The sequence below is a fragment of the Dipodomys merriami genome, unplaced genomic scaffold (genome assembly GCF_024711535.1).
Source record: "Dipodomys merriami isolate MVZ:Mamm:240054 unplaced genomic scaffold, mDipMer1.0.p SCAF_7, whole genome shotgun sequence".
NCBI lineage: Eukaryota > Metazoa > Chordata > Mammalia > Rodentia > Heteromyidae > Dipodomys > Dipodomys merriami.
In genome coordinates this window covers 64,253,816-64,276,348 of record NW_027206290.1, presented here as the reverse complement: position 1 = coordinate 64,276,348, position 22,533 = coordinate 64,253,816, and positions in this window count along the sequence as shown.

Here is a 22,533-nt window from a genome sequence, read left to right as displayed (position 1 = left end):
AAATTAACAATGGTTATTAAGCTATAACCTCAAATGGGTGGGATATATAGATGGTTGATTGAGAGAAAACAGATGAAAATAACATTTTCTTGAATCCTTGATGGCTTCCATTATTTCTAGTTATTTTATGTTCTCAATATCAGTATTCTAATTTTAAAGACAAAGTTTGGTAGTACCATTAGGATATGGTTTATTAGCTCCATTTATCACAAATTTTTATTATCTTTAAGTAGTTGTACAAAGGGGTTGCCATTCAACAGATAAGTTTATAAGTGCAATGTCTCCCTCATAACTCCACCTCTCCCCTCAGTATTCCTAATTTCTCCATTTGTTTGTACCATGAAGAGCTCAGGGCACAGCTACAAAGAGAAGGATTTCCACAAAGAGTGGATTTCCAGATCCACTTACCTCTCTCTAAACTCCACTGTTAGGAGTGCAGTAAATTAGCTAAGCCTTTGGGGACAAAGTCTGTCTTTGTGGGACTCATTTTAAATATATATATATATATATATATATATATATATATATATATATATATATATGCATACAAAAAATATGCACTTGGAGAAACTTCATTCCTATAGCCTGGTATTTTATAAGTGTGTTATCCATTAAATACCTGCAACTTATTCCTAATCTTCAATCTGTGGACAGATGGAACAACACTCATGGATTTGCTTACTGTGTTTATTACAACTTACAATGTCTCTCTTTCTTCTTTTTCTCCAAATTAACTGGGGAACTCATTTTTTTTTAATTGGTGATATCTAGCTTCAGATGTCACTTCCATTACTACCTCAGTCTATTAATTAAAAATGTGATTAAGTAACTTCTTATTGTCTTCATAACCATATAGTAATTGAGACAGAATAAGGATGTGTGTGTGTGTGTGTGTGTGTGTGTGTGTGTGTGTGTGTGTGTGTGTGTATTGGAATTTGAACTCAGGGCTTTACACTTGCCAGATAGGTATAATACCACTGAGCTTTGTAAATACCTTGGATACCTTCTCTTATGCCATGTGAAGCCTTAACTCACACTGTAGTCAAACATTTCAATTTACCTTGATAGATAAAATTAAGGAAAGAAAAAAAGGAACCTAAGTTAATTGGCATTTATTGAGTACTTACTCAACTTTATCTGGATGGGTGAAGCAGCAAGCACATGAGCTTTGAAAGGTACAGATTGGAATCAAGCCTTTTTTCAGTTCTTGTTTCCTTTTGGGATTTCAGCTTTCAAATAAGTGAAGTAGGAATATGAGTAGCATTTAACTTATGCAGTTTTAGGAAGGATTAAGTGAAATGTCATACATTACCATATCTACATAAAGTTGTAGCAAAAAGCAAAATTGTAACAGTGTATGAATAGAGTTGTACTATCTTGCCGTTTTCTCCATAGTGCTGCAACAAAATACAAACTTAGTCACATAGAATAAAGAACTAATTTTCTATTCCCCACCTGTTCAGGTCATCATTCACTATGCAAGCTCATTCTAAGCCTCTGCTTAAGTAATATCTGCTAATACCTTATTGATCAAAGGCCAAGTTGAAAGGCAAACATGAGCATGAGAAAAAAGATCAAAATGTTTTCCAAATAGTGATTCAATCTACCATGATAGTTATTTTCCTATTATTCTAGGCTGTTTTAGAATATTTGAGTATAACAATATAATCCAAGTTATTAATCTCTAATTAACTCTAGCTTAAGTAACTATAAATTATACAAGACTGACTAATCTGAAAGTTGCCTAAGCAAATAATCTATAAGTGATTCACTGTGACATCATTCAAAGATGTACAAGGGGAACAGATAAATAAATGATGAGGATGTGAATAACATATTCAACAAACATCTCACAATTCAAACTTTTGTTTCCATGTTACATAAGAAACATTTTACCATGTGTTTTGGAAACTCAAAAGTAGAAAAAATGGGCCCAGTCTTCTATAGAATTATTATAGTTTGAGAGTAATTGTTTTTTTCCAACTTTTTAGTCTATAATGTATATATTTGAGTCATTTCATGCCCATTATCAATTCTTTCTGATACGTGATGGGCTCTGTGCCAGTTATTTAAATCATGGTTATGAAATAGCTTTCTAAATTGGAAAGTTCAAATTGAACAAGTATGCAGACTAATTGATTTTTTAAAAATTCTGCATATCTATGAACAGGCAAAAATTAGAAAAGGTAAGAGAAGGTAGAGTGAGACCAAAATGTCCTAAATGAGCCTCACTTGCTCTAGTTGCGTTATGTAAATAAACATTTCTTACAGTTGGGCCACATTCCTCAATGGACTTTTAATGTGATATTGCACTGGTTTAGAATTCATTAAATGGAGTCATTGGTTGCCTTATTTTTAGTAGTGGGGATTTGTACATCTTAGACAAGTACTTTACTACTGAGCTACATTCACAGCTCTTGTGTTCTTTTGCGACTTCTCCACGCAACTCTGAATCTAGAAACATTATACTTAGAAAGGCAGCTAACAGAAGGTCTTCAGAATGGACTGTATTTTACTGTTTTCTGGATCTGTGTGTTGTATATGAAGATAACAATCATAATTCTTCTCCAAAATAAACCACATTCCAAGAATGTTGGTGAGAGAGCTTGACTAATCTGGGGAAAGACATCGTTAAAGGACTGCTCTACTAACTTAGACTTTAATGATTTCAGTGTTTTGATTTTTCAATTATGTGTTAACTGGGCAATAACTTCTAGTGGAAGCATGGAAATTTACACCTTATCTCCAAGCCCTTTGTGGTTTTTGTCTGAACATCAACCTCAGAACTACCTTTCAGCAAGAAGAGCAAAGGGTTGGAACAGAGTGTCTTTGAGAACTGTGATTAATGATGTACCTTCATTATCGGTCATTTTGCCACTTTGAATCCAAAACCTAACTTTAAGTACACCCTAGGAGCACACACCCCATGCTATATTTCTGCAAGTTTCACCAAAAAAAGACTACATTTCTCCTTTAATTACTATCACAACAGCTCCCATTATGGCTTGACCCTAGTAATTTAGTTATATTTATGCTTCTACAATACACCAAATAGATAATAATGAGTACTGATGCACCCTAAGGTTGAAGCCAACTATAATTATGCAGACTTAATGAAGTTACCAGAAAAGGCCGTATGTAAAAAACATACAGAGATCAACAAATACTCATGACTATACTGAACTCATAGCATTCTCAATGATCCTGGAACGCAGACACATGCTGTTCACTTTCTTGCTTTCAGGTTTATGCTTTATGGATTTACAGCATCATGTGTCAACTTTTCACCTTTCTGTTTCCAGTGCCTAATAGCTATTTATCATATGAAGACAGTTGCATAACTTAGAGACCAATTTAAAAAAAATATTTGTTGGTAATACATTTGTTGGTAATGCATTTTCAAATAAGATCGAGCACATGAGTGTAATTCCTAAAAAAGTGTCCAACAATGTCACTGCCTCTGCTGATTAAGGTCACAGACAGTTAGCAGCACAGGAAAAATCATAAATTGTTTTGGCGTAAGTTGATGCCTAACGGGTGTGTGTGTGTGTGTGTGTGTGTGTGTGTGTGTGTGTGTGTGTGTGTGTGTGTGTGTGTGTGTGTGTGTGTGTGTGTGTTCTAGTATTCTTTTTTTATTTTTTAATATATATTTTTCATTGTAAGGAAACTGTACAGAGGGGTTAAAGTTTGTTTTCAACATAGTGTCTTGTACATTTCATTGTTATAATGGGTCAACCTGTATCCTTACTTAATCATTTTGTTATATCCCTTCCCCTCCCCCAATTATAAAAATGTATATACAAGATGCATTACACCGGAATCAGATGCAGTGTGTGCTAATATTCTTGTGTTAACAATATAGGTGTTTCTCTAGAAAGATTTAAATGAACTTTGGAGATGAATGATACAGGACTACAAGTAGTATAATTCTCCAAGGATTCAGAATTGGACACTAAAGCCATTGCGTAACAGAGAAGATATACAAAAAAGAATTACATACAACTGTCTCAATATTTAATATACTGCTTTGTAGGTATTATGACACTTTTTTCTGATCTTCATTTGCTCCTTTCTAACCAAGAAAAAATATGGCCCCTGTGAGCATACTGTGACTCTGAGTCCAGGGCAGAGAGAACACTGAGTGCTTCCTATTCCTCCCCTTGTTATTCCCCTACTCTCTTGTAAACATGAAGAACCGTCACTCTTATATCAAGCAGGATAACTTCTGCAGTCATCACCAACTACGAAGGATGACATCACTAACACAGAGCCAAGTCCTAGTAATACAAATTCCCCTAATGGTTTAGGGGCTGTGTTAAATTATCTGTGACTATTCAGGTTCAACTGACTTACATTCCAAAAGGTCTTTCTAATGGGATTTCTCTCATTCTCCTCATTGTTGACTAGATCTCAAGTATTTCATGCCCCAATAGACCTACATTCCTATTTCAAGTACATATCTGGGTAGCAAATTAAGAGAAAAAGAGGCAACACTGAACTTGCCAAAAAGAGAAATTTTTTGACTTGATAAATTTTTGTCCTTATGTCTGCACATCAATGCATAAACTAGAAATAAATCCTGAGCAAACTGAATTTTTATGTTCTCTAATGTGTTTCCTGTCCACATCACAAGCTCTCTGTTCTCTCTACTGCTCCTTTGATCCATCAGCTGCCTCTTTCTCTCCATCACCAGGTGAGTTAGGGTTGAGCTATACAGGAATCCAGCTGTTCATCTGGGAGTCATTTGAGCATCAGTATTAAGAGGCGGAGCTGCTGTACTTTGCTTCACCTGCTAGACTCTTCTATCTTGGTAATTGGATTTCCTGATGAGGGTGAAGCAGCAGTGGAGACAGATGTTCTTAAAATTAAAAATGAAAAAAAAAAAGAGTTTGAGGACCAGGGAGGGTATATAATAAGAGAGGTGAATTTTGTTGTCTATATGCTATGGATTTCATCCACATTTCTGATTAAAATATTTGTACTTCTGAAGCTTCCAGTCCTTCATTTTCTTTCAGTTACAAAAAGGATGAAGTGGGCACAAGGGACACGTACCCTGTAGTAGGCATACTGTCTTCAATTCTGTCCAGTAGTAGCAAGACTTCTCTGGAGTGCATTGTTATGGAGCTCTCTCAAGGAGCTACAGCAAAGCGAAGTCTTCAACTAGAGAGAATTAAGATATGTGAGCTCTTTCTCTTCATTTCAAATGCTCTATATAGGGCCCCATTGGGTAAGTTTGCCCTCTAGCTGCCATGCTATGAATAAAATAAAGTGCAGAAAATACAGTCAAATATGAATCAGAACAAAAGTTACATTGTGATTGGCTGATCACAAGGTACAAGTCCCAAATATTAATCTTCTTTATCTGTTCACATTGGTCTTACCCATTAGTTTTATCATGAAGTTGCTTAAAACTGAGGACACATCTTGTCTTTCACCAGACTTGATAGGTTCCAGATGTTCAGATTAAATAATGGCACTCCCCTGTAGACATAATGGACCATAGCAGCAATGTGTAACTAGGCAAAATGAGCAAACCAGGCTCTGCAAATGATCTTAATTATTTTAGCTATGAGGGAACAGAAAAGCACTGGGTAATACAACAAACAGTCCTTTGAAAGAGCAAACAAAAAGCCTTAGTAATTTACATTTAAGTCAAACCTGCTCCCTGCAAAGTATAATGTGTGTGGAATAATTCAGGAAGAAATCTAGCACTGTGCCATTTTCATAATTGGTATTCTATGTCAGGCCTCCAACAGCAAGTAGCATGTAAATCATAATGTTAATAGTGGTCTGCTGTTCAATTTTTTAAATGATGTTCTACAAAGAATTATTGCTGAAAATGTGAATATGCTTTTACACTATTCAAGATGCCTCTTGTAGTTTCCAGCATTTAAAAGGCAGTTGCAACCTTCATAACTTAGGTGAACACACACACACACACACACACACACACACACACACACACACACACATTGAAAGAGGGAGGGTTATGGGAACACATCTATATCTTTATTTGTACATTCTATGATTAAGAGAAAAGTACATAATATTATATTCTACTTGGCATAATATTACATAAATACAGTCTTCCAGGCTTTGGAAAATGGGGGTAAAATTAAAGTTCACGTCAATGCTGGCCAAAAGGTGAGTTCTATCCTAGCAATCTTTGGTGGTTCTCCACTAAGCCATAAATTAATCTGTCCAAATCACTGACACTCATCCACAAAGCACAGGTGGCAGTCTCTTTTCACACACACCAAAGAGAGTGAGATAAAAATAAATTTGTGCTGCCGTCAAAAACATGCCAAAATAATATTTTCCCATCTGCTAAGTCCAACCCCTGTGGTAAGTGAACTAACAGGTTTTTACCCTTACACTTGATGAACAGACACCACAAGCAATTAATTAACATTAACATGACAGGAGTCAATAGGATTTCTCTCTTCCAGACATTAATCAAAGCCCTAAACAGAACAAAAAACCCTACCTAACACTCAGACTTAGGGTTCTTCAGATGTGGTGGCCATAGAGATCCTTTTAATCTAAATATTTACAATGAAGTTGGTCTGCTCAACAGTCTATCAAGGTAAACTCTATGTTCTATGCTTCATACTACCAAAGACATGACAGGCAGATGCTGGAAGCCAAACTTGCCTCATTTTCCTGTTACCCACACTACAATGAAGGACAATTCAAGGGTAAAATTTACTTTTACATTGAACCAACTTGTTAGCATTAGGCTATACCATTTTCCTCCCATGGAAAAGAACCACATTAGAGTAATATATATGTTTAATAGACACCCCCTGTGAAAGGTATCAGAAATCCAAAATGAGATGACATTAAAAAGCCATTATGTTAAGTCTCATCAGAAGTACTTAGGAGAATGTTAAAGTTGTATAGAAATAGTTGAATTATGACATTTAGAAATGTTTGAGTAAATGGATAATATAGAAAAAATAGAAAATGTAGCAAAGATCCTCTGGAAAAGCACAGGCCAAGACAAATGATACTAACTACTATGATCATTAAAACTGCAAAAGGAGAAATACTCTGCCTGGTATCTAGTTCAGAATTTAGAGAAATATGGTAACTCCTAAGGGACTTTTAAAGAAAGAAATCCTGAGTAACAGTGAAGCTTCATGACTTTTCAGGTTGGTAAAGTTCAAATTTAGGGCACTTGTGATAATGGATACAAATTAATCTACTGAATCTTCTCCTCATTTTGAGTTGAATTTCAGCTAGAAAGCTCTTGTGAAGAGGGTAAAGATAGTAAACCCAATGAGAAAATGGGGATGGGGGAGGAGGAATAAAGAGCAATATAACATGTGCGGGTGCAGGATGTGCATGCAAACAGCATGCTTTCGAAGTCATGGTAGAAACAGATTCCACTTCCTGCTCAGCTAAGTTAGTGTGTCCTGAGATTACTCTAGTAATATATACAGGGTTTCAGTGTAGTCCAGGTACCTGCAGAAAGAAGAGGTTTTCTAGGTTTTATTTCTCCTCCCTCCCCTCCCTTTCCTCTCCTTTTCCCCCTTTCCCACCTCTCACTGCTTCGCTCGCTATGTACTCTACATTTCCTGTGTCTTCTTGAGCAACTAATAAATGTGATTGCTGCTGTAATTCAAACGATCCCCAATGCTCCCTTACTCTAATTCTTACCATTGAATAGAGAACAGGAAGTGTCCAGCCCAGAGAAATCATTCAACTATCATCAGGCAAATATTTTAAATAAATGTTATAAATTATTTGTGTGTGTCTATCGTATCAATCAATCATCTATCTATCTACCTATCTATCTCCAACACTTATCTATCGATCATCTATCCATCTCACCTAAATTAGGTAATCTCATTAGAGCCAGTGACTCTCATGGTTACAATTATGTACATCCTTTTACAGCCTTACTATTCTCACCACAAGAGATGTGATTTGTTACTCCTTAGTAGAATATGGAAGAAGTGACTTTTAATGCTAAGTCACTAAAGGTGTTGCAACTAGAACATTTGGTTTTGGGAAAACACATGAGAATGCTGACTTACTTAGAAACTGGCTTACAGAAATTGTAGCCAGCCAGCACTCCAATGAACAACCCCAGCAATGTCAATCAAAAGTTGTGTTAGCCAAGTATGGCAATCTTTTTGATCACTCTCCCTGGGTGAAGTTTCAGGTGGTGACAGCTCCAGGTAACATCTCCTAAAAACATCTCCATTTTTCTAGCCAAGTCCTTCTCAAATGCCACAGAGTCATAGGTTTTAATCAATAGGGTTCTGTCTCGTTACAGGTCGTGGGGCTTGAACTGTAGGCCTAGACACTGTCCCTAAGCTTCTTTTTGCTCAAGGCTAGTGCTCTACCACTTTGAGCCACAGGGCTACTTCTGGTATTCTGATGGTTAATTGGAGATAGTCTCACCGACTTTTCCTGCTTGGGCTGGCTTGAACACCAGTGATCAGATCTCAGCCTCCTGAGTAGTTGGTAATACAGGCATGAGCTACAGGCAACCAGTGTTTTTTTTATAAACCATTTGTTAAGCAGTGATGTTAACTGGAAGTCCTCAGCATTTCAAGGAACAACTTTAAAAAAATTAATGTCAAGATGGTGTAGAGAGGGGTCACAGTTACATAAGTGAGGTAGTTAGTACATTTCTTGTCAAACTTGTTACCTCCTCCCTCATTTTTCTCCCGCGTTCCCTCCCCCCTCAAACCCCTCCCCAGTTGTACAGATCATTTCCAGCATATTTTCTTATGAGTGTCACTAAAGGGAAAAACAAAATGGTGAGGTCAAGGAATGATTTTAATTAAAGTTCATTGGAATAAGGCTTGCACATGTTGATATGAGACTGTGAAAGTTACCTCTAATTGTGTTTTGCATGAGAAAAATAATGGAACTCTGTAAAGAGGCTGTAAAAGGTCCTCTTCAACAACACCAAAGATACAAAGGTACAATAGCTGAATTTCCTATTTTCAATGCAACTTCTTTCATCTTTTCATGAAGAAAACATTGCATTTATTACCTCTGGAATAATCCTTAATTCAGCTTGCTTACTATCTTCCGACCTCCATTCAAGACATACTGGTACCTGAAATAGCATGTTGGTCTTTGAGGCAGTACAAGAGAAAGACTGAAATGGAATTGAGAGTAGTATAGTGAAGACTTTGGGTGATATTTAAGAATGCCTCATTTTCATTTTAAGGAAGAACCAGGAAAAATTGGGAGGATCAGATGTTATCTAGGACATTTTTTTCACCATGCAGCTACACTTTGGTAAGGGTAGTATGGGTTTTCCAACAGTATGGCTTCCTTTTCAAAGGAAGTATCTTTGCACAATTTTTTTAGTATCTTTCTTCCTATAGACCATATTTTTTCTCCATTCCCCCCACCCCGAATTTGGTCACCTTGAATATGTTCTTGGAATTCAGGAAACTAATTGCATTAACCTTTGAGCCTGTTATTTTATTAGCTATAAGCTGTGAAGTAATCTATGATTCAGTTTGTGTCTACCGCTCTGCCTTGTAGGGGAATGAATGATCTGGAAATCTGGCAGATTTATGTCTAGGGAGGATCTGTCTCACCCTGGGTGGGTGGTGGTTTGAATGGCTCCAGTCCCATGGGGCAAAGCAGTCCTGTCACCTCGGCAAGCCGGCAGGGTAAGTTGGAGCCAGCCAACATCAGGCAAGAACTTTAGCGCCAAAGGCATGATCCACAAGGAAGAACTGAGTTCATTGTCAACTATACTAAACTGACAGGGAAAAAATCATGAAAGTTAGCTCATCAAATTGGACCCAAGCATGAGGAGAACATTGCTAGCTGTGAAGTAGTACTAAAACTTTGTCTTTTAATTGAGAGGCCACTTTAGCAGAAATTTGTAAAATATGCAAGAACATTACCTTACCCCCAACTTTAGTTGGGGAGTAAAACAGGAGTGAGAGATGTGCATATTATTCTGATTAGAAATCATTAATGCATGGAGACCAGTAAGTAGCTTGAAATGCTTGATGGGGGATTCCTAGGGAAAGTCATCAGAGTCAGAAGATCCAGACTAACTTGGACCCTCTGTCATCCTAGACTCTTGATTTTTTTTTTTTATAAAATGAAAGATCTTTAAGGACATTTTTACATGCAGGGTTCTGAGATATGACAATGGTGTACATTTATCTGACATGGTTTTGGACTTACAGGTACCAACTTTCAAAATATACAGCTGCTTTTTAGATTCTAGGAGTCTTAATTACCCTTAACAATGAATTTACAGATTAAAGGGAGGTCCTCTCTTGTAGAGACAGCATCACTTGCAAAACAATTATTCTTTCTTTTTTTTATTCTTTCATTCTTTTGTTCTTTCTTTCTTTCTTTTGTGCTTGCTTGCTTGCTTTGTTGGTCCTGGGGCTGGGATTGGGCACTGCCCCTGAGCTCTTTTTGCTGAAGGTTAACAGAGCTCTACCAGTTTGAGCCATAGCTCCACTTCCAGTTTTTGAGTGGTTAATTGGAGATCAGTTTCACTGGGACTTTCCTGCCTGGGTTGGAAATCATGAATCATGATCCTCAGATCTCAGCTTTTTGAGTAGCTAGGATTATAGGCATAAGCCACCAGTGCCTGGCTCACAATGCTTTCTTGAGTTCAGGATGTATTATGCAGGTGAGGAAACAATCCCAGGGGGTTCTGTAAATGGTTGGTTGATACATTTCAGGCACTCTCTATCATACATTCCTTCCATGCTGAGTGAGGAATGGTAGAAAGACATTTGTTGGCAGATTTGTTGTAGCTTCTTTAGGGAAGGAAGTGATTCTAGATCTCTGAGAATTTTTCTTAGATCCTTGAAGTTATGGGATATAATAGGTTTGCTTTCTTTAACCTTCAGTCCTTATCTTAGTGAAATACTCAAATGCATTTTGCAATTTGTCTATTATGAATCTGAAATTTATGTATGTTTTAAAATTCATTTCTTCTCATTTTCCCTGTATGTCTGTCCTGGGTCTTGAACTCCTGGCTTGAGTGTTATCCCTAAGTGTTTTTGCTCAAGGCTAGATCTCTACCACTTAATCCACAGCTCTGAGTCCAGCTTTATTGGTGATTAATTGGAAGGACAAAGGGTGAACCAATGCAACAGTGATACTCACAAGACACTGTGTTGGAAACAAACAATAACGAACTTTACAACTTGTGTGTGTGTGGGGGGAGAAGTGGGGGAGGGAAAAACGGGGAAAGTAAGGGTGGGGTAACAACGTTTGACAAGCATTGTACTCATTTCTTTACTTATATAACTATTACCCCTCTGCACATTGTCTTCATATACCACTCTCTCTCTCTCTCTCTCTCTCTCTCTCTCTCTCTCTCTCTCTCTCTCTCTCTCTCTCTCTCTCTCTCTCTTTCTCTCTCTCTCTCTCTCTGTTTTGATACTCTCCCTGGATCTCAATCTCCATTCTGTTTTAAGTGGAAGAGGTGCAGCATAGACATTATGAAAGCTCCCTAAGTGATTCTGAAATTCAGCCTAGAGGAACAGTCTTACTTGATCAGGTCCTTTCAATGCAGTGAACCCTAGGCCTGGGACTCTGAAACTGTCAGTAAGCGGTAGGTCCAGCTGAGCCCATCACAGATGTGTAAATCAGCAACTTCAAAGACTGGAAACACTGAGCTTGACTGCAGGGTAAACCTGGAATGCCTCATATGTTATTCTTTCAAGACTTGTCAAAGCATTGGAATCAGTTCTAATTAAAAAACGCATAGTTTCCTTAAATTCCTACATCTTAATCTACCTATGTGAGTTTTGTGTGTATTTCCACTGGTCCTAGGATATCCTGTTTCTCTGAAGAAATGAAGAGTAAATACTTATTTTAAAAATAATAATAAAAAGTGAGGGAAAGGGGCAGGGGTGGGGGGTGGGCAGGCAGCTTTTGCTCAAGCTGAGCTTTTTCTACTTGCAGTTGCAAGGTGCTAGGAATATCCCTCCCACCTCCACACTTTTCCTGTGATCCTGTACTTTTTCCCAATCATCAGAAGGGGAAAAAAAGTAGAGCAGGTCCCTCCTTTTAGGAACAGCTGCACACATCAGGCCTTTCGTGAGGAAGGGAGATTTCTTAGGCAAAGTATTTTGGCAGAAACTAGAACAATAAACAGTCAGACCTACTTTCTTCCTCTTTCAGAGTTGAAATATACTCAGTATCTATGAAGGAAATGATACTATTTAAAGAGATAAGATAGGGTCTTCCAAAGTCACAGAATTATTCAGTATTATTTTTCACAGTTGTACATGCATAATTTTGCTAAAGTACAGTCTTTCGGCTAATCGAAGAATAAACAGAACATGTAGCAACTAACCTGATCACATTATCTTAAACTGCTTCCATTATATCTCTATGGTGAATTAATTAAGCTCTATCTGGGCCACATGACAAGAGGTTCATCAAATTGCCCATGTCAGATTTCTCAGTCCCCAACTCAAATGTTCTTCATGACTAAGAGAGACCATCCCGGAAATGGTTTTGCTGTATATTTCTGGGTTGATTATTTAAATTTGTTAGACCTTGAATCCTTCTTTTCTGAACCCACTTGAGAGTACAGTAGGCTTTCCAGATGGAAAGGGTTTTGTCTCAGGACAAAGCAATCCAACCCCAAGTCTTCTGAATCATCTTACAGAGATGTCTCCATGTTAATGTCTCTACCATGTCATAGTGTTCACCAAATGGCCAGCTGGTGAGTTTTTAAATCTCCAGACTAAATGAGAAGGAAAAAAATAATCACCCCCATTAAGTGGAAGATTTCTTTAAAAATTTTCATTTGTCAAGAATGCTTTATTGAGATATTAACCTGTGTTTTGATTCTCTTTTATTTTTCCCTTTAATCTTTGCTTCAAGAGAGGTTTATATGGCAGGGTTGAGAGAACAGTATTTTTAGTCTGTTTACTTCAAAGCGTATGTTTTCCAGAGCTTTGATGTCAGTGAAAGGAAGGAGACACCCTCAGACAGGTGCCCTGGAGAGGGAGTGACCAAGGGAACAAATCAGTGCCAAAGAAGTTTTGTGTTTTTTGTTGTTGTTGTTCTGTGTCATACCCAGGAAATTGGAACCCAATCCTGAATTGTTTCTCCACATATCTGCAAAAATCTGAATTTGGGTTATATTAGTGCTCAGAATCTGAAAGCAATGGAGATTGGCAGGTTTGGTCAAAGATTAGAGTTTAGAGACTTAGAAAATAAAAATACAAGATACCTGAGTCCATTTGAATTCCAAGTAACTGTTGAATACCATTTTAGTAGGTTATATTTATGAAATAAAAAAATAAAGTATGTCCTGTTCAAGTGAAATTCAAAATCAGCAGTTGTCTTAGTCTGGTCATGTTACTATAACAAAATGCCACAGAAGGGGTAATGTATAAGAAGTTGATATATATATATATATATATATATATATATATATATATATATTGTTTTTATGATTCTGGGGGCACATAAATTTAAGATCAAAGTGTGGGCAAGATTAGCAACCCACAAGGACTTTTTCCAATTCCAAGTTGGCACCTTGTGGATGCTTGCATTGGAGGGAAGGCATACTATGAAGAAGGGACAGGGAGGTTCAAGAAAACTCTGCCTTCAACCCCAGGCTCTTTTACTAGCGTGCTAATCCCATCATGATTTCTGGCTTCATCCTCCCCCAAGGCCCATGTTTATCAGTACTGATGCCCTGTGAATTAAGTTTCAACATGGGATTTTGGAGGAGGGGAGGGGGCGCCATCTTTCAAGTCATAGCTTCAGGTGACCTCTAATTTATCTGGCAACCCACACAGGGTAGATTTAATTCTTGATTGTAAAGAGATATGTACTCTGGCTTCCATAGTCCACAGAGCAAATAATGGAGTTTGTGCAATGATAGGAAAAAGATGAAGTCTCAGAGAAAGATTTAATTGATTTTAAAGAAAAGAAAGAAATGGAACAATCTTTGATGGCTGATGACCACTCAATATAGCACTAATGGTTGGCTGTTGTGTTGTAAGGTGAATCCAGACAGTGCGATACAGGGAAGCCACATTTTGAGAAGTTGAATTGGGAGTCTTTATTAGAAGGCTGGCATGGGCAAGCGGACTATTGTCACAAAGACCTGCACTTAACGCTGTTAGAAAACTGAGCGATGAGTTCAGAAGAGGAAAGAAAGAGCGTAAAACAATACCAACAACCCAGATCAACCTTAATGGAGAGATAAGGTTGGACAACATGTTGACCCAAGCAGAGCGCAATGGTCTCTGCACCAGTCTGACCCTCAAATCCCATCTTTCCTGCATCAGGGTCCCAGGAAACTCAAGAGTCTCCCAACTTCAAGGCACAGGACTGACAGATCCAGTAACCTATCATCCAAGTTCCTGCCCCTGCCTCTTGGGATTCAGGCACACCATCACCCAGGAGTTGGGGTTTACATATCCTCTCTGGGTCTAAGCAACATGGTATATCTACAATTCAAAGCATGGCTTGTCTCACCTCTAGGCCTTGAAAGCTGGGTGGACAGCCCCTATCACCTGGTTATGCACCAGGATTAGAACAAGGTGACTTAATTAGACCTAATCTTTCCTTTACTTCAGTTGTAGGAATGTTTCACAGGAGAGCTGAGGACCATCAGCTGGTCACTTTCTTGAAAATGATAAGATTGAGGGAAATTATTCTTGTTTTTCCTGAATGGTGACAAAAGGTCATTTATCCTGCTCTTACCAAAAGAAATTGTGTGACCCCTGGTCACCTGGTGGTGCCATGTATCTAAAATAAACTTTGAAAGCCAGGTGCCAGTGGCTCACGCTACTCAGGAGGCTGAGATCTGAGGATCGTGGTTCAAAGCCAGCTCAGGCAGGAAAGTCCATGAGACTCTTATCTCGAATAAACTGGAAGTGTTGCTGTGGTTCAAGTGGTAGAGCGCTAGCCTTGAGCTGAAGAGCTGAGGGACAGCACCCAGGCCCAGAGGTCAAGCCCCACAACCACAACCACCAAAAAACAAATTACAATAAACTTTTATCTCATCAGAGCACACATACTCTCCTCTCTCTCTCTCTCTCTGTCTCTCTGTCTCTGTCTCTGTCTCTGTCTCTGTCTCTGTCTCTGTCTCTGTCTCTGTCTCTCTCTCTCTCTCTCTCTCTCTCTCTCTCTCTCTCTCTCTCTCTCTCTCTCTCTCTCTCTCTCTCCCTCCCTATTTTTCAGTGCTAAGGTTTACAGTTTGAGCTCAAGGCTTTGCACCACTTGAGCCATGCTCCTAGTCACTTTACTTTTGTTTAGTTTTCAGAAAGGGTCTCATGTTTTTTTCCCAAAGGCCAGCCTCAGAATTCAGTTTTCCTATTTCTGCCCTCAGGTAGCTGGAATTATAAGGTTACAACACCAGGATTACTATTTGTTGTTGTTGTTGTTGTTGTTTTCAAGATACAGTTTTCACTAACGTTTTTGCCCAGGCTCACCTCAGTCAATGGCCTTCCTGTCTGTGAAGATCTTCCACATAGCTGGGATTACAGGCATCAGTCTCTAATGGTTTTGATAGAAAGTAGACTTTTTAATATTTCTCAATGAAATGAATGGTGGTGGGTTTTGAGTTTTAAAGTGAATGATGACGTTCAGTATTCAGCATGCACTAAAAGATGAGCAATTGTTCCATGAAAAGCGAACAGACGTTTAATGTTTTGCAGAATTGGTATAATTATTGTCCTGCCATGTGTTTTAGCTGACACAAGATGCTTGTAAATATGCTCCACTGAGCCCACCCATGACTCCTCCACTCTCTTTTATGAAGCTGCAATACTGCTTGTTTCAGGAATGGAGGCTCCCTGCTGCCGAACAGCTCTGAAAGGAATCTCACCCTGAGACCTAAGAGTGGGAACTTCCTTCAGCACAACCTAAAAGCAAAATCGAGGTAAGCAGATAAGAAAGTTCCAAAAGTCTGCTCAGCCAAACAGAAAGATGAGCAACCCTTTTCCTCAATTCTACCGTGCTGAAAGCTGTTGTTTGCTTGTTTTGCTATGTTTGAAAAGGAGTAACAGCCTTCAGATTCCAAATCTGAAGTCCTCATCCAAGCCTGAGTCATTAGCAACGGTTTCAACTCCTAGCTGGGGCAGGTGTGCTGCTGGGTCCCCTTCTCAGTCACACCTCCCCCCTTCCCCGTCTCCCTCATCTCCACCTGACAATTGTAAAATTTAAGGAGATCCTTTCAGGGTGGTATAGCTTCGGGCATATGAATTCCTTCCGGGCCCTTTGAGCTTGGAAGCAGTTTAAAGGTAAGAAGGTTTGAAGAGTGAATGAGTTCCCAAGAATAAACATGTTTCAAAGGAACCTGAAAGAAGGACTTTGTTTATGTGGGGTCGGGGGGGGGGGGGTGGGGGTTATATGACATTTGCTTACTTAGTGTAGTAAGTCCTTGAACATATTGCCGGGGATGATATAATTTATTTAGTTAATTCTGAGAAATCATGAGCAAAGGAAAGAAAACATCTAGAAAGAAGAAAACTTGTTTTTAATTAGAATTATAAAATTACATATGTACATACATGTGTATGCATGTTATCCATCTATATTGACAGATATAGAAATAGATGGTAAACGTACATAAATACAGAGACATTTTGGCAGATAGAGTTTTTTTTTAAGGAAGGAAAAAACATTGTAAGGGCAATTTCTAGTCAGTTTTAATTTACACCAAATGGTTTCCTATGAGATTCAAAAAGAAGGTGATTTTTAATTGTTCCAGTTGTTCCAGATGCCTAGGGAAGCATCTGTCTTTGTACCCTGTCTGGTTACAAATGGAACAAATCTTTCAAAGTGCTGAAGGGTTGGAGTCTCTCATGGCAGAGTCATGGTAAAAGGAGTCCAGGGAGAGGCTTTACCTGTCAAGCCTTCTAGGAAGAAGAGGGAAGTTCTTTCTCACAGTGCAGAAGTGGAAAAGAAAACAAGCAAAGAAGTGTCTAACTACAAGAGTAAATGATTTGTACACCTTCTAAAAAGTGTGGTTTTCATGTCCCCTTTGTTGACCATGAAATCTCCTTCATTTTATTCTGTTTGTTTCCTGATTTTTTATCTACAGAGAATTTTTAAAAATCTACATTGTTATTTGTTGCTGCTGCTGTTGCTGCTGCAGCTGCTCACTAGTCTATAACTGATGAACATATTAAGTTACAGAAAACCTATAACATAGATAGTTGTCTTTGTTAAACATGCTCCTCAGAGTGCTAATATTCTTTCTCTCTCTCGCCCCCCCCCCACTCAGCTGGTACTGGGGCTTGAATTGAGGGTCTTGTGTTCTCACTTACTTTTTTCACTAAAGGCTGGCACTCTGCCACTTGAGCCACATGTCCATTTCTGTCTTTTTGGTACTGAATTGGAGATGAGCTTCATGGACTTTTCTGTCTGGGTTATCTTTGAGCCACAATCCTCCTATATCTGGGGTAGCTAGGATTACAGACGTAAGCAACCAATGATGCTATTTTCTTTTCTCTCTTGTGGAGGAAGGGAGGAGATGCTGAGGGAAAAGTGTGAGGGGAAGGGGTACTTTAATTACTACTTCATAGAGATTAATAGGAGACATTCAAAGTAAAATCTCTGAAAGGGAACAGATTTCCAATCAAACCATTGACCACAATGAGGACATTTAATTCAGGAATAAAAAGATTGTGCATGTTTGATTTACATATTTTGATTTGACTCACAGTCCTTGCATTCTAAAATTAGCTGATTTAAGCTAACTTTTAAGCCATTTGAAGGGTCTGTCTATTCAACATACATAAACTTCATTGATTTCAAAAAGATAATATTATCTAACCACTTTAGAATTCTCTAACATCTGAGAGTCTCTGTCTGGGTAAGGATGAGACATTGGTGTCCTTCTGCATCCACCATACAGAATTCCAGTCTGTCTCTGACTGTAATAAATATCTCATAGGGAAATGGAAGGTAGAGCTGGGAGCTTGGTGGTTCATGCCTATAACCCTAACTACTTAGGAGGCTGAAATCTGAGGATCACAGCTCAAAGTTTGAAGCCAGCCTGGGCAGGAAAGTTTGTGAGATTCTCAACTCCAATAAACTACCCAGAAAAGGCCAGAAATGGACTTTGGCTCAAGTGTTAGAGTACTAGCCTTAAGCAGAAGCAGCTCAAGAACAATGCACAGGCCCCTAGTTCAAGCCACAGAAAAAGAAAGAAAGAAAGAAAGAAAGAAAGAAAGAAAGAAAGAAAGAAAGAAAGAAAGAAAGAAAGAAAGAAAGAAAGAAAGAAAGAAAGAAAGAAAGAAAGAAAGAGAGAGAGAAAGAAAGAGAGAAAGAGAGAGAGAAAGAGAGAGAGAAAGAAAGAGAGAAAGAAAGAGAGAGAGAAAGAGAGAGAGAAAGAAAGAGAGAGAGAAAGAAAGAGAGAGAGAAAGAAAGAGAGAGAGAAAGAAAGAGAGAGAGAGAAAGAAAGAGAGAGAGAAAGAAAGAGAGAGAGAAAGAAAGAGAGAGAGAAAGAAAGAAAGAGAGAAAGAAAGAAAGAGAGAAAGAAAGAAAGAGAGAGAAAGAAAGAGAGAGAAAGAAAGAGAGGGAGGGAGGGAGGAAGGAGAGAAAGAAAGAAAAAGAGAAAGGAAGGAAAGAAAGAAAGAAAAAAAGAAAGAAAGAAAGAAGGAAAGGAAGAAAAAGAAAGAATGAGGAAGAAAGGAAGAGAAAAAGAAAGAAAGGCAGAGAGAGAAAAAGGAAGGAAGGAAGGAAAGAAGGAAGGAAGGAAGGATGGAAAGAGAAAGAAAGAAAGGAAGGAAGGAAAGAAAGAAACTGAAGGTAGCATTTCTGGTTTTGATTCTGATATAAGATTAATAGAATAAGAGGAGTTAAAGTAAATTAATAATTCAAGTATTTTTTATGGAAATCTTTTATTCTGTCAACCCAACTTTTCTTTCCAAATGTTCAAAGGGATGATAAGATTTTATTTTTAATATATATTTTTATTGGAAAGATACTGTACAGAGGGTTACATTTACAGGAGTAAGGTAATGAGTCCATTTCCTATCGAACATTGTTAGCCGCTCCTTTGTTTTTCCCTTACCATCCCAAAGGGATGATAAGTTTTATTCACTAGAAATTCTCTACTAATGGCCTGTGGAAATTGGAATAGAAGAAGTAATAGTAAGACAAAAGGACTACATTTCTCCAAAGAAATTATGGACTTCTTTCCGAATGCATTGAAAAATGAACTGGTATTACTGGTAAATCTATGAATAGAGTGGCTCAGTATGGGTAACACACCTTTCTGCTGGACCATGTGAACTCAGAGAGGATTTCAAAGATAGTTGGAATAGTTGAATAGAAGCACTAGAGCTTCTTAGGAATAAGAAAATTGTAGAAAGGAATGAGCTGGGTGGATTTTTTTTTCCAATACTGTTGTCAATAGTCAGGTGTGCATTCTTAAATAATCCTGTAAGATGATAAATACTTTTCAATTACATTTGACTAGGATCCTGTGTTTCTATAAATGAGACAGTAAGGTGAATAATGCACAGATTATTTGGGTTTCATAGCTGTGTTTTATAAACCTACATGAAATTTTAATTCTATAAAAATAGGGAATACAAATTGTTTGGGTGATCATAATTGGTTATTTCTATAAAAATTTCAGCAGTGTATCAAGCTGTATGAGAAAAATTGTTATATTTTGAATTTTACATTAATCTGGCAATACATGACCACTTTAAGATGTCATTAACATCTATAAATACTTAAGATATAAATTCTTTTATAGAATTGCAATACTTTCCCTCATTAAAATTCAGCCAAATCTTCTGCTGGCAAAACAAAGCCAAACAAAACAACAAACAAAAGCAAGACCTTTCTTTTCTCAGTCTTTTCATCTTGTTGGTACATGTCCAACACATGATGGTGGAATAATTTCTACTGCTTTGCAAATTCAGTGATACTAAATAAAATCCCTAAAGATAGTTCAACAGTGTATATTGATAGACTATATTTTATAGTCTATCAATATATTTTATCAACTATATTTTATAGTTCAATAGTGTATATTGATAGACTATATTTTATGAAAGGCTTGTCCAGTTTATTATCTTTATAGTGCATCACTCCATTTCTGTCCTCTAAAATCTGAAGGAGAAGCAGACTCTATGTGTGTTCAGAATGGAAACAGTCCATTTCATTCATACGAATTCATACCTAGCTCTAAGTTGTTTTTGAGTCTGGGTAGATCTGTCCTTGGATGGGCAGTGGTCTCTCTCTTGCTCCTCCTATTCAGGTCATCTCTTCAATCTCTGGCTCCATCTGGTGGAGTATCGTGAGGTCATGCCCACAGTTTATTGTTCCCAAGTCTACCTTATTTATAGATCAGTGCTAGTCTTTTAAGATCCTAAAAACAAACAAACTAACAAACCAGAAGTAAGCCTTACAGCATCTGAGGATGAATTCACTGAAAATGTAAATTTTGATTCTTCATGTGACTGTCCTTTAGAGTACAATGTCCATTTTTCAAAAAGACCTCTTCCCACTAAGATTAAAGAAGAAAAATAAAATGTAGGTAAAAAGGAAAAAAAAATCTCACCCTGCCTACAATAGCTTACAACACTCTTTTACATTTTTTAACCTTACTTGGACATAAAGACAGCTCCTAGGAAGTAAGATGGACTAAGGGTTCTATTGTAGAAATAACTGAAACAAATTAACTTAAAAAATGAAGAAGATAAGACTTAAGTCAAGTGCTTTGATCCTGAGTATGTTCAACATTTAAATTCTCTTACTCAAATAGCCTAGTACCTATTTTTGTTACGCTTCCTAATACACACTTTGTATGATTTTGAACATATCATAAGGTATTTAAGGCAAATGAAGAAAAGCTTCTTCTCCAAAAGGGAAAAAGAAATCAAAATACAAAAAATCAATATTAAACAAATCTTGATCAAATGCCTTATATTTGAAAATTAAGAACAGACACATATGACATTGTGAATTGCTGAAGTCCTTGTCAAAGTCTTGAGGGAGTTTTACAAGCAAAGGGGCCTGAAGATAAAGCCTTGTGGGCCTCATGATTGGTCCATCTCTGGCTGCCTTTAAAGCACCACAGTAAACAGATGAGTCCTGATAATTAACTTGAGCCTGGCCTCATGAATACTTATGAACTGATCCCCTTCTTTGATTTCTAAGATTATACTAGAGATGTTTTTTTGCGTATGAGTTCCTTTTTTCATTGATGTGATCAAATATCTGATTGAAACAGCCTAGGGGAGGAGAAACTTATTGTCGTTCACAGTTTCAGACACGTCATCGTGGTGGGGAGATCATGACAAAGCAGAGCAAGACCTGTTATGGCCAGGAAGCTGGGGGTGGAGAAAAGACTACAGCAGTGAGGATCCCCTCATGATCTGTTCTAGTGGTTGACATCCTCTACTCAGGCCCCACTCAGGGGCTTGAACTCAGGGGCTTGAACTCTGGGCCTGGGCGCTGTCCCTCAGTTCTTCAGCTCAAGGCTAGTGCTCTACCACTTGAACTACAGCACCACTTCCGGTTTTCTGGTGGTTTATTGGAGATAGGAGTCTCACAGTCTCTCCTGCCCGGGCTGGCTTTGAACCGCGATTCTCAGATCTCAGCCTCCTGAGTAGCTAGGATTACAGGCGTGAGCCACCAGTGCCCGGCTCCCACTTACTACCTTTGACCACGTCTTCTTATCTATCATATTATGAATACATCAGGTGTGTGTGTGTGTGTGTGTGTGTGTGTGTGCGTGTGTGTGTGCGTGTATGTGTGTGTGTGTGTGCGTGTGTGTGTGCGTGTGTGTGTGTGTGTGTATACACATGCATGAGACCATTGATGACTTCAGAACCCTCTTGATCTAATTGTCTCTGGAAAAATCTTCACATACATCCAGAGGTATGTCTTCCTAATCTAAGTATTTCTTAACCTAATCCAGCTGACAAAATTAATCATAACAATATCTTAAAGTTTTATGAATTGTCCTATTGGGAATATGCATGAATTGTCCTTTTGGGAATATGCATGACTGTTACTAAGTGTATGTCCCTTACCAAAACCTTAATAGACATCTTCTAGCTCCAAATGTATTGTGTTTTTATGCAGGTTCATATTTTCTGTTGCCTTATTATTAGTAGAGGTGGTAGTCAAGGATCTATGATGATATGACTCATGCAATCTTCTTTGGTTTTTGTTGTTGTTGGTGGTGGTGGTTACAGGGCTTGAACTCAGGGCCTGGGCACTGTCCCTGAGTCTCTTTGTGCTAAGGTTAGTGTTCTATGGCTTGAGCTACAGCACCACTTCTGGTTTTTGAATGGTTAATTGGAGATAAGAGTCTCCCAGGACTTTCTGCCTGGGCAGGCTTTGAACTATGTTCCTCAGATCTCAGCCTCCCGAGTAGCTAGGATTACAGGTGCAAACCACTGGCTCTTGGCCTCATGCAATCTTTTAATGCTCAGTTTATATGGAGAATAAAAACTACTGTTTAGAAGAGTAGTGAACCTTTTTGATTAAAAAAGGAAGACCCTTCATTTAGCCTTCTTTTTCCTTTTGTTGATACAACATTGGCATGGGCCAGGGAAAATTAACGGCCAG